Source organism: Mya arenaria, chromosome 11 (genome assembly GCF_026914265.1).
Source record: "Mya arenaria isolate MELC-2E11 chromosome 11, ASM2691426v1".
NCBI classification, from domain to species: domain Eukaryota; kingdom Metazoa; phylum Mollusca; class Bivalvia; order Myida; family Myidae; genus Mya; species Mya arenaria.
The window spans coordinates 3,042,338-3,054,289 of record NC_069132.1 but is presented as its reverse complement, the minus strand read 5'-3'; the positions used below and the strand labels follow the sequence as shown (position 1 = coordinate 3,054,289).

At 34.8% G+C, this 11,952-nt stretch overlaps 1 long non-coding RNA gene across 1 annotated transcript; it reads left to right on the top strand.

Moving 5' to 3' along the window:
• The first annotated feature begins 81 nt into the window (after nt 1–81).
• Nucleotides 82–6,714, top strand: LOC128207287 (uncharacterized). The gene is made up of 4 exons (XR_008256672.1): nt 82–194; nt 2,700–2,858; nt 3,100–3,287; nt 4,273–6,714. It is a non-coding gene; the product is annotated as an uncharacterized LOC128207287 (long non-coding RNA).
• Nucleotides 6,715–11,952: the final 5,238 nt, after the last annotated feature.

Sequence of the window (11,952 nt, the reverse complement as noted above, 5' to 3'; positions counted from 1 at the left end):
ACGACAGTGTGGATTTAGGCAGGTGCGTGTTTACACAATTACGTCATTGATATCTGTGTAAAACACATCAGTACACCACAGCGAACAAAATTGCTGGTTTGTAAAACCTTGGAAGAGGCTTTAAGGAAAATCCAGGAGCTGGAAATGCAAGATAATTTGTGCCTGACTCTAGTACGAAGAATTTTGGGAAGACGGTATTAAATATTTCCATAATTTTATGCATTATTTAACTATAGATGCTTGCAAATCATTTTTTTTCAGCAAAGCACACAGTGATTTGGTGGGAATGAGCTGAATTTTGACCTTTACAAAATTTATTGACATTTAACCTAAACTAACCTAAACAAGTTAAACAAATGACAATTGGCTTTATAATGGTAGTCCTAGTTGGGCCTCATGTTCTACAGCACTGTAGTTTATCAAATGACCATATATCTTTTTACTGGTAGTCATAGCTGGGGGACACGTTCTAAAGCACTGTAGTTTATCAAATCACCATATATCTTTACACAGGTGGTAATAGCTTTGGGACACGTTCTAAAGCACTGTAGTTTATCAAATGACCATATATCTTTTAACAGGTAGTCATAGCTCGGGGACACGTTCTAAAGCACTGTAGTTTATCAAATGACCATATATCTTTATACAGGTAGTCATAGCTCGGGGACACGTTCTAAAGCACTGTAGTTTATCAAATGACCATATATCTTTATACTGGTAGTAATAGTATTGGGACACATTCTAAAGCACTGTAGTTTATCAAATGACCATATATCTTTATATAGGAAGTCATAGCTCGAGGACACGTTCTAAAGCACTGTAGTTTATCAAATGATCATATATCGTTATACTGGTAGTAATAGCTTTGGGACACGTTCTAAAGCACTGTAGTTTATCAAATGACAATATATCTTTATACTGGTGATCATAGGTGGGGGACACATTCTAAAGCACTGTAGATTATCAAATGACCATATATCTTTATACTGGTAGTAATAGCTTTGGGATACGTTCTAAAGCACTGTAGTTTATCAAATGACCATATATCTTTATACTGGTAGTCATAGCTGGGGGACACGTTCTAAAGCACTGTAGTTTATCAAATGACCATATATCTTTATACAGGTATTCATAGCTGTGGGACACGTTCTAAAGCACTGTAGTTTATCAAATGACCATATATCTTTATACTAGTAGTCATAGCTGGGGGACACGTTCTAAAGCACTGTAGTTTATCAAATGACCATATATCTTTATACAGGTAGTAATAGCTTTGGGACACGTTCTAAAGCACTGTAGTTTATCAAATGACCATATATCTTTCAACAGGTAGTCATAGCTGGGGGACACGTTCTAAAGCACTGTAGTTTATAAAATGACCATATATCTTTATACTGGTAGTCATAGCTGGAGAACATGTTCTAAAGCACTGTAGTTTATCAAATGACCATATATCTTTATACTGGTGGTCATAGCTGGGGGACACGTTCTAAAGCACTGTAGTTTATCAAATCACCATATATCTTTATACAGGTAGTCATAGCTGGGAGACAAGTTCTAAAGCACTGTAGTTTATCAAATCACCATATATCTTTATACAGGTAGTCATAGCTGGGGGACACGTTCTAAAGCACTGTAGTTTATCAAATGACCATATATCTTTATACTGGTAGTCATAGCTGGGGTACACGTTCTAAAGCACTGTAGTTTATCAAATGACCATATATCGTTATACTGATAGTAATAGCTTTGGGACACATTCTAAAGCACTGTAGTTTGTCAAATGACCATATATCTTTATACTGGTAGTCATAGCTGGGGGACACGTTCTAAAGCACTGTAGTTTATCAAATCACCATATATCTTTATACTGGTAGTCATAGCTGGGGGACACGTTCTAAAGCACTGTAGTTTATCAAATGACCATATATCTTTATACTGGTAGTAATAGCTTTGGGACACGTTCTAAAGCACTGTAGTTTGTCAAATGACCATATATCTTTATACAGGTAGTCATAGCTGGAGGACACGTTCTAAAGCACTGTAGTTTATCAAATGACCATATATCGTTATACTGATAGTAATAGCTTTGGGACACGTTCTAAAGCACTGTAGTTTGTCAAATGACCATATATCTTTATACAGGTAGTCATAGCTGGAGGACACGTTCTAAAGCACTGTAGTTTATCAAATCACCATATATCTTTATACTGGTAGTCATAGCTGGGGGACACGTTCTAAAGCACTGTAGTTTATCAAATGACCATATATCTTTATACAGGTAGTCATAGCTGGGGGACACGTTCTAAAGCACTGTAGTTTATCAAATGACCATATATCTCTATACTAGTTATCATAGCTTTGGGACACGTTCTAAAGCACTGTAGTTTATCAAATGACCATATATCTCTATACTAGTTATCATATAGCTTTGGGACATGTTCTAAAGCACTGTAGTTTAACAGATGACTGTATATACTCCGGTACATATCTATACCTAACACTGGTTTATATGGCAGGAAGTATATTGTCTTTAGCTGTGTTCTTATTCCACTGACCATACACATTTATATTAGAGATTTTGACTGGACTTTACCTTAAAAGCTCTGTTTTTTTATTAAATTCTCTTACCATATAACTCTATAAAGGTGACTTTCTCATGCACTGTAGGTCAATTGACAGATGTTCATTTTTTTTAGATTTGGCCTAAAAAGACCTGTAGCAGTTAACAAGCTATTAGATGCACAATAGCACAAAATGACCACCACCACTATCACCCTAAAGTGTGTGCTTGGTGTCTGTCTACACGTGCTTGCTTCTGGAATGTTGAAGAACAAACTGTGTTGAAACGCCAACTGGTAAGACTGTGCTTTGTGTTTGTAATTTTGTATGATAAGACATTTATTGTTTCCGCCAGGCCTAAAGGAAATGTCTATGAACAAGTACAGGTCTATACACAAGTACAGGATTGAAATATAAACAACGATTTAAAGAGTATTGAGTTGATGAGTGAGAACAAAAATGATATACCCATGTACATTTACATGTTCAATAAATAGTGCATCTCATACTCTGAATAATAATTCATTTTGCTATTAGGAGTTGGTTATGGACCTTTGCCGCCCTTCATCCAGAGCCTTCCACAGAGATGGCAGATATATCGCTGCCTGGACCAACAGTTGACCATGCCGTTGAGTCCATGATATCAGTAGCAGCCATGAAAACATCTACAGAATTACATCTGCGGCCGTGGCTATTAATGGATACATTCTGCACCACTTCCATGTGTAAGAATAGAACTTTCCAAGTCCTCAGCATAAGCATTTCTGTATTTAAAACGAAAAATAATTTAAAAAAAATAAATATAGTTTTAAATAATTATATACAGGCAAAGTAAATTATATAATTTGTTTCATGAATGTGTTGTTTTTTTAATTGCTGTTAAAGCAACAGTGTGCACCAGATGATCAAATTGCAAGTTTATTAAGTTTAGCAGTTATTTCATATTTTTCCATTCAAAAAGATTACTGGGTATGTCTACCTAGTAGAATTAATTTCTTATGCATGATTGGCTAGTCGATGTTATCACATGATATAACCAAGTTAGGTGTATAGCTTTAATATACCACTTGATTGAAGTAAGCCTTCGTAGCACAGTTGATACAACACTGGACTTCAATTTCGGTGACACATTTTTTTTTACATGTTTGTACTTTTTTTACAATTATGACATAAAAGCGTAACACATTCTATTAAATAATTGTCCTGAGATATGTTACAGAAAAAAAACTTTTTTAGTTCCAATCTGGTGTACAGTCCCTTTAAGGCCTTATACCGTACTTGTAGACTTATTGTTTATGATAGTCTGTTTAATCATTTTATTGTATATGGGCAACATTTTATGTAACATCACTTTATGTAAAAAGTAAGCCTTCGTAGTACAGTTGATACAACACTGGACTTCAATTTTGGTGACACATTTTTTTTTTCATGTTTGTACTTTTTTTACAATTATGACATAAAAGCGTAACACATTCTATTAAATAATTGTCCTGAGATATGTTACAGAAAAAAAACTTTTTTAGTGCCAGTCTGGTGTACAGTCCCTTTAAGGCCTTATACCGTACTTGTAGACTTATTGTTTATGATAGTCTGTTTAATCATTTTATTGTATATGGGCAACATTTTATGTAACATCACTTTATGTATTTTTTTTTATAAAAAGTCACTGTGAATATAAACAGTTTTCAAATATGTACATTAAAATTGCAGGCTGTCAGTTTGAAACGTCTCTACTCTGACAGAAGGAAGGGAATGAATACCCAGGATTGTTCCTCAGGAAAATCTCTTCAACAGGCTGTTGTCAGTTTGCATGCTCTTTGGATGGAATTACTCTACCTTGGCTTGCAGAGAATCTGTGATATAAAAGACCTCTTTTGTGCTGCATTGTGTCATTGATTTATTGTATTTTATATGTATTATGCCACTATTGTAAAAACAAATGGGCATATGTTTTAGCGTATGTTTTCAAACAGACACATTTATATTTCAAACAGACACATTTATATTTTTGAATAATTTGAAAATACATTTTGTAGGTTGACTTCAATCCATGAAACATTAATGGTAGGTTATATTTGACCAGAACATGACAAGTATTGTTTTCGGAGTTTTTTGGTCGAAGGTGAAGGTAATGGCTAACAGTGGTTATTCTGCACAATGAACCTTGAATTCTTTGACCTAGGACCATTAATATTTAGTGATTGATATATCAGTCCAACTCATATGTGAAAGGGACATGATGAAATTGAGCAAGAGCTTATTAGCATTGCAAATTATTATTTGTTCATTTTTAGCTCGACTATTCGAAGAATAGGTGGGCTATACTATCATTAACAATTCTGCGTTAAAGTTTTCATTTTATGTAATAAAATCAAGAGTTTTTATCCAATGGTAATCAAACTTGGTCAGACTATTTGTCGGCATGTTATCTTGAAGATGTATGAATATGGGTCATCCCTGGTCAAATTCTAGGTCACTAGGTCACATCTTAGAGAAAATATTTCCATGTCATAAATTCAACATTTTTTTCATATCTTTATGAAACTTGGTCAGAATATTTGTCTGCATACTATCTTGAAAGTTTTTTAATATGGGTCATCCCGGGTCAAATTCTAGGTCACTAGGTCAAATCTTAGGAAAATCATTCCACATCATAAATTGAACAATTTTTGTCAAATCTTTATGAAACTTGGTCAGAATATTTGTCTGCATAATATCTTAAAAGTTCTATAATATGGGTCATCCCCGGTCAAAACCTAGGTCACAAGGTCAAATTTTAGAAGAAAGAATCCCACAGTCATAAAAATTCATTAATTTTAGTCAAATCTTTTTTTAAACTTGGTCAGAATATTTGTCTACATGTTGTCTTAATCATTTGTGAATATAGGTCACCTCAGATCAAAAACTAGGTCACTAGGTCAAATCTTAGGAAATACTTTCCTGATGTCATAAAAAAAATCCATGCTTACCAAAGCTATCCATATCAGTTAATAACTAAATTCAATTGTTATTTTATAAACACACATCCCAATCATGAATTTCAGATCTAACCATATTTTTCAAAAATTTAAATTTTAATTAACTTTAAAAATATTTGTGTACATGAAATCTTAGATGATAAAGTGTGTCATCTAGGGTCAAAAACTAGGTCTCTGGGACAGATCTTTTTGGAAAAGCTGATGTATTTATAAAATGTTCGTTTTTCCTCACACAAATGGAATAGTTTCTGTTGATCAGGTTATTTGTATGAATGATATCTCCGATAAATATAAATATGGGTCTTTTTGGTTAAAAATACTAGGTCATTAGCTCAAATCCTAGGTTTGCAAAATTGCATTGTCAAATAGAAAATCAAGCTTTGCCGCGTTGGCGTCTTGTTATTTTTTTTATTTTGACAGGCACATTTTTATTATCTTAACCAAATCAAACCTTGTTTTGTCACATTGTGATTCTTATTCACTTTTTTTATTTAATTGTTTTATTAGCTCACCTGTCACGTAGTGACAAGGTGAGCTTTTGTGATCACTCTTCGTCCGTCGTCCGTCCGTCAGTCCGTCCGTCCGTCCGTCCGTTCACAATTGCTTGTGAACACAATAGAGGTCACAATTTTGACCTAATCTTTATGAAACTTGGTCAAACTGATCATCTCTATGAAATCTAGGTCAAGTTCGATACTGGGTCATCTGGGGTCAAAAACTAGGTCACTAGGTCAATTAGTAGAAAAACCTTGTGAACACAATAGAGGTCACAATTTTAGCCTAATCTCAATGCAACTTGGTCAGAATGGTCATCTCTATAAAATCTAGGTCAAGTTCGATATTGGGTCATCCGCGGTCAATAATTAGGTCACTAGGTCAATTAGTAGAAAAACCTTGTGAACACAATAGAGGTCACAATTTTAGCCTAATCTCAATGCAACTTGGTCAGAATGATCATCTCTATAAAATGTAGGTCAAGTTCGATATTGGGTCATCCGCTGTCAACAACTAGGTCACTAGGTCAATTAGTACAAAAACCTTGTGAACACAATAGAGGTCACAATTTTAGCCTAATCTCAATGCAAGTTGGTCAGAATAATCATCTCTATAAAATCTAGGTCAAGTTCGATATTGGGTCATCCGCAGTCAATAACTAGGTCACTAGGTCAATTATTAGAAAAACCTTGTGAACACAACAGAGGTCACAATTTTGACCTAATCTTTATGAAACTTGGTCAGACTGATCATCTCTATAAAATCTAGGTCAAGTTCGATATTGGGTCATCTGGGGTCAAAAACTAGGTCAGTAGGTCAATTAGTAGAAATACCTTGTGAACACATTAGAGGTCACAATTTTAGCCTAATCTCAATGCAACTTGGTCAGAATGATCATCTCTATAAAATCTAGGTCAAGTTCGATATTGTGTCATCCGCGGTCAATAACTAGGTCACTAGGTCAATTAGTAGAAAAACCTTGTGAACACAATAGAGGTCACAATTTTAGCCTAATCTCAATGCAAATTGCTCAGAATGATCATCGCTGTAAAATGTAGGTCAAGTTTGATATTGGGTCATTCACGGTCAATAACTAGGTCACTAGGTCAATTAGTACAAAAACCTTGTGAACACAATAGAGGTCACAATTTTAGCCTAATCTCAATGCAACTTGGTCAGAATGATCATCCTTATAAAATCTAGGTCAAGTTCGATATTGGGTCATCCGCGGTCAATAACTAGGTCACTAGGTCAATTAGTACAAAAACCTTGTGAACACAATAGAGGTCACAATTTTAGGCTAATCTTAATGCAACTTGGTCAGAATGATCATCTCTATAAAATCTGGGTCAATTTCGATATTGGGTCATACGCAGTCAATAACTAGGTCACTAGGTCAATTATTAGAAAAACCTTGTGAACAAAATAGAGGTCACAATTTTAGCCTTATCTTAATGAAACTTGGTCAGAATGATCATCTTAACATAAGCTAGGTCAAGTTCCATATTGGGTCAACCCAGGTCAAAAACTAGGTCACTAGGTCAATTAGTAGAAAAACCTTGTGAACACAACAGAGGTCACAATTTTGACCTAATCTTTATGAAACTTGGTCAGAATGATCATCTCTATAAAATCTAGGTCAAGTTTGATATTGGGTCATTCACGGTCAATAACTAGGTCACTAGGTCAATTAGTACAAAAACCTTGTGAACACAACAGAGGTCACAATTTTGACCTAATCTCAATGCAACTTGGTCAGAATGATCATCTCTATAAAATCTAGGTCAAGTTTGATATTGGGTCATTCACGGTCAATAACTAGGTCACTAGGTCAATTAGTACAAAAACCTTGTGAACACAATAGAGGTCACAATTTTAGGCTAATCTTAATGCAACTTGGTCAGAATGATCATCTCTATAAAATCTGGGTCAAGTTCGATATTGGGTCATACGCAGTCAATAACTAGGTCACTAGGTCAATTATTAGAAAAACCTTGTGAACAAAATAGAGGTCACAATTTTAGCCTTATCTTAATGAAACTTGGTCAGAATGATCATCTTAACATAAGCTAGGTCAAGTTCCATATTGGGTCAACCCAGGTCAAAAACTAGGTCACTAGGTCAATTATTTTTATTTACCGGTGATATTTGAACATAAATGTCTATGTTTGAGAACTTTCAGCTGTTTCATATATCTGATAAATATGATTATCATTTTGCAAGTGCAACTACTGACTCTTAAATAATGTCTATTTGGATTTTCTTGTATCATTCTATTTATGGCAGATATTAATTGTTCTTATTAAGACTTACAATCACATTATATAAATATTTTTGGATTTATTATTGATTTACATAACCATACGTAATTCTACTAAATTTTATTTCCAATTTATAATAATATCTTTTTAGATTTTTTTTTATGAAATTGCCTTTTTAGCTCACCTGTCACTTTGTGACATGGTGAGCTTTTGTGATCGCCTTTTGTCCGTCGTGCGGCGTGCGTCGTCCGTCAACAATTTACTTAAAAGACATCTCCTCCTTAACCGCTAGGCCAATATTAATAAAACTTCATAGGTTCCTTGGGTTGTCTTCTATCAAAGTTGTTCAAAGAATTCAATTCCATACAGAACTCTGGTTGCCATGGCAACCAAAAGGAAAAACTTTAAAAATCTTCTTCTCCCAAACCACAAGGCTTAGGCCGTTGATATATGGTAGGTAGGATCACCAAATGGTCCTCTACCAAGATTGTTCAAATTATGGCCCTGGGGTCAAAATTGGCCCCGCCCCGGGGGTAATGGTTTTCTCTATATGTTTATAGTGAAAACTTAAAAAATCTTCTTCGAACTCACAAAGACAAATAACGTCTTAATTTAAACTGGATAACATATTTAGTACACATACCAATTTTCAATATGGGCCACATACAACAATTAATTACAAATATACATAAATAGATACACACGTAAAATCAAGTAGTGACAAGAGCTTAGATATTTGGCATGATATACCATCTAGTTGACTTGTACCAATATTGTTCAATCTTTGGCTCTGGGGTCAAAAAATGGCCCCACCCGGGCGGTCATGGGTTTCCTTATATATGTATATGATGAAAACTTAAGTAATCTTCTTCTCCGAAACCAAAAGGCGAAGGCCTTAGATATTTGGTATGAAGCATCGTTTATCGGACCACTATTAAGATTGTTCAAACTTTAGCCCTGGGGTCAAAATTGGCCACGCCCCGTGTTCATAGGCTTAGGTTTTCAATATTTGTATATAATGGAAGAATGTGCAATATATGACAGGTGAGCGATTCAGGGCCATTTGGCCCTCTTGTTGCTTTTTACAGGCACATCACACTATTATTGTATTTACGTCCAATTCCAAGAGGCGTAGTAGAGCGCACTGTTTTACGACAGCTCTTGTTAACCTGTAAAGTGAAACCTGGTTATAAAAATGACATGACTGTGTCATTGTGTTGGCAGGCCAGGAGGAGGGCAGTATCAAATACATCTACAAACTTAGTATACAAAGTATTATAGAATTGCTTTCGGGGCCCATAGGATCAAGGTCACTAAAACAAAAAAATATTGAAACTTAATCGCACAACAAAGGCTTAATTAATTAGGTTTGTCTGTCAATCATTGAAAACTTGTTGTTTTTTTTGCATTGCAGCATTTCATGCTTAATTTTTATTTTGTCTCTTTATTGCATATTACCTTTATCATTATTGTATTCATTTCTAAGACAAAGCAGCATATAGTTGAGGGCACTGCCCCATGACAGCTCTTGTTTATCCTAAAAAGAATACAATAGTGATATACCCTGATATAGGTAGTTTTGGTACATTATCACGGTTTTAATTTTAGCTTTACTGGCCAAAGATCAGAATATCTGATGTGATGGTAATGTGTATGTAGTATGTGCTTCCTAGCGCCTGTAAACAATTGCTTGTGAACACCATACAGTCTTTAGTTATGATTGTATCTCAATAAAACAGTATTTAGATATCCAATAGAGCTCGGTTCCTTTCGAAAACCAGTCAGATCTGCCCATGCATGCCTAGATTATAGGCCTTGAACGTCTGTGCGACTGTAAACAATTGCTTGTGAACATGGTACAGTCTTCAGTTTTAATTGTATATAGATGAAACTTGTATAGTATTAAGATATCAATTAGAGCTTGGTTCCTTTCGAAAACAAGATCTGCCCATGCATACCTAGATTATGGGCCTCAAAAGTAAAAAAAAATGCTATTTTTAGCCAAGTCTACATGAGCGAAGTCTATTTTTAGACAAGTTTACATGTAAAGTCACAAATTCATGTGAAAAATTGTTCAAATTAGGCCCCTGGGGTCATTATTGGCCACGCCACTGGGTTCACCGGTTTGGTATACTAAATTGGGAAATGTTTGAAAATCTTTATGTCTGAAACAATATGCAGACCCTTGTTATTTTGAATAAGGATTATTTTATTGGTCTGCTACCATGGTTGTTCAAATTATGCCCCTAGGGTCAAAACTGGCACTGCCCCCAGGGGTCACAAGTTTTTTAAGAAATATTTTCAAAATCTTCTTGTTTCAAACCACAAGGCTCATATCTTTGATATTTGTTGTGGAGCACTATATGTAGACCGTCTAGCAAAACAGTTGAAATTATGTGCCCTGGGCCGGGCCACCATCCATTTTGTCCTTTTAAAGCTACAAAAATGAAAATTTGACCAATAGTACAGTTTTGTAGCAAATTTTATTCTCCTCAGATGACCTTTACTTGGCACATATTAGAATACTAGTAGTTCATGCAACTAATCTGCTTACAACACTTTCTGTTCTCAGATGTTAAATGTGCAACGTTTTAAGCTAACTCAAACACAAAACGTGAACAATACGTTTGTTGGCTATTACTCATACATACATGCTCTGGATCAAAAATAACCACATGAGCCATGCCACTAGAGCATAGGCACTCATGGGCCTCTTGTTTTTTTTAGAAAAAAAAAGCATACTGATCAACCCTATTTATTTTAGAAGTTAGCTGAAACTAAGAACTTTTTTACCTTACTTTTATATTAGATTGTGTATTGCTAAGATTTTTGCTTAAAGCTCCATTTAAGGTAACTGTTCATCTCAAATGTAACAGCTTTTGCCTTCAAACTTCTAAAATTTCATTGAACCAGTGGGTTCATCATGATGCACATCTGTAAATGTTTCTCCCTAATATGGGCTTTTATGTTTGCAAACAGAACATTGAACAATTGGCTTTCTGTGTAAAGTAAACCCTGTCCAGAACATTTGTCAAATTGCTGTGTCAGCACTTGTTTGAATGGATTTATTTTATTTTCATATTATGATTTCAAATAAAGTATTTAAAAATGTTGATTTCTTGTATGAAGTGATTACTATAATCCTTATAAGGTCAACAGGAAGCTTGTAAAAATATCTGTTACATGTATTAAGGCATGATTAAAATCATTTTTCCATTTTGCAAAAAGCAGATGGTTAATTTATACCACCTTCAGGTAGTCATGATGAACTCTTCAAAGATATCCCAGGTAAAGGTAGTCACGATAAACTCTTTCAAGTTATCCCAGGTATGCATGGTCACCTCTTAAAAGATATCCCAGGTATTCATGATCACCTCTTCAAAGATATCCCAGTTATTCATGATCACCTCTTCAAAGATATCCCAGTTATTCATGATCACCTCTTCAAAGATATCTATCCCAGGTAGTCATGATCACCTCTTCAAAGATATCTATCCCAGATAGTCATGATCACCTCTTCACAAAGATATCCCAGGCAGTCATGATCACCTCTTTAAAGATATCCTAGGTAGTCATGATCAACTCTTTAAAAATATCCCAGATATTCATGATCATCACCTCTTCAAAAATATCTCAGGTATTCATGATCACCTCTT